The following is a 1,827-nucleotide window of genomic DNA, read 5'->3' as shown; positions in this document are numbered from 1 at the left end:
AGTTAATTATTTGTCTGTTTCATCTTTCATGTTAATCTCCTTCTGTATTTTTCGATGGCCTTGGTTTTTCTCTCCTTAGTGTGTCAAGTGCGAGCATTGTGATGGTCAGAATCAATGGAAAGTTTGTCTATTGAGCTGTTGTTCACTTCCGAGTGTGTCTTGTGTGGTGCTCCATGCTGGACGGGGTTTCCAGCAGCTTTCATTCACGTCTTTGAAACTCAGCCCGTGTCTGTACACAGAACGCCTGAATTTGTCACTCTCAGTTAATCGTGCAGTCAGTGACACGAGGAAGCCCCTCGAGTATTCTTATAAAGGACCAGGCATCAAACTTGTACTTGAGGGGTTTCGGACTCACTCCTGTTATTGAAACTTTAGTGGAGGTGCTGGGATGGTTTACGAGGTATTGTGCTTTCAGCTGACTCAAACCATTTGGGAGACCTGACGATTTGCTGACCCAACACTAGATGGAGAATGGGGACTGCAGTTACAGCATCTAAGTCTGTAACATGAACAGAAAAATGCAGCAGAGGTTGCAGAGAGGGGAAGTTCAGAAACCACGGAGTGAGCGTGTGTGTGGGGGTGGGGGGGGAGGGGGGCGCGGGGGTGGGGATAGAATCTGCCATATCTGCCTGAGTCTTAAAATGGTCATTGCGCACAATCTCACTCTCCCCCTTACACACACTCACATCAGTCTCTCTCTCTCCCTGTTACCTCGCACCTCCCACAACATAAACAACCCTCCCCACCCACAATCCCAACGGTCACACATAAAAACTGCAGAGTTAATGCACATTTCCAGACTTGCTTTTGTGGATACATTACGTTTTGTTCAAAAAGCACACAGCATGGGAGCAGTCAATATGGAATTTGTCAAGTCATACTTTGGAAATAAACCCAGTCGGACTCCAGGTTGCATCACAGAAGAACTCAGGCATATAATACATTGAGTGACCGAAGCGCTTTGTCTCCTTTCCATCGATTGTACCTGAAGTTATCTCCAGGCAATGACGTGAAAGAAAGCCTGGGATTTAAATATTATGTATTCAGAACCTGCACCTCCATTCTAACTGATTAAACTTCTAAGAGCCATCTGAGTTGTGTTCAATTCATGCGCGTGAGTTGTACAACGCTTTGATCTTTTCTTCATAAGATATGTGTCGAACGTCTTCCTTTTTCTCTGCACACAAAGAAGGGAACGAGCTCAGATATCTCCTGTTTTTTCAAATCAACTCGTTGCACTGTAACCTGGGGATGTGATTTCTAACCATGTCCACTCCAGTCCAACACCAGCAACTCCACGTCATGGCTTTGATTGATTCGCCAATCCTTTCCCCAAACAAATAATATTTTTCTAACTGCATGTGCCCTTACCTTGCATATTCATCTTTAGTGAGGCACGTTATACAATGCCTTCTGGACGTCCAGATATACTCCATCGAAAGGATCCCCTTTATCGAACTTGCTTGTCAGACTTTAAAAAAAAATGCACCGGACAGTGACTTGAAAGATATTCTGGGATTTTACCCATTAATCAATCAAAACCTGCATGCCCAGTCTAACTGATTAAGGATTTATTAGCTATCTTCGATGTGTACAATTCATGTGCATGAGTAGTACGACGCTTTGATGTTTTCCTTTCAAATTCTGTGTTGAAGTTCTTCCTCTCTCTCTCTGACACCTAAGGAATGAGAATTGCTCCTAAAGGAAGTGTTCACAAATAAATCTGTTGGAGTATAAAATGGACTAGTGTAATTTTTGACGATGCGCAGCCCAGTCCAACACCAGCAGCTCCACATCATGTTTTTCTTTGTGGTTAGCCCATTCCCT

This window comes from Hemiscyllium ocellatum (genome assembly GCF_020745735.1).
Source record: "Hemiscyllium ocellatum isolate sHemOce1 chromosome 41 unlocalized genomic scaffold, sHemOce1.pat.X.cur. SUPER_41_unloc_4, whole genome shotgun sequence".
Taxonomy (NCBI): Eukaryota; Metazoa; Chordata; class Chondrichthyes; order Orectolobiformes; family Hemiscylliidae; genus Hemiscyllium; species Hemiscyllium ocellatum.
The sequence above is the reverse complement of the archived record's forward strand: the minus strand, read 5'-3'. Positions refer to the sequence as shown.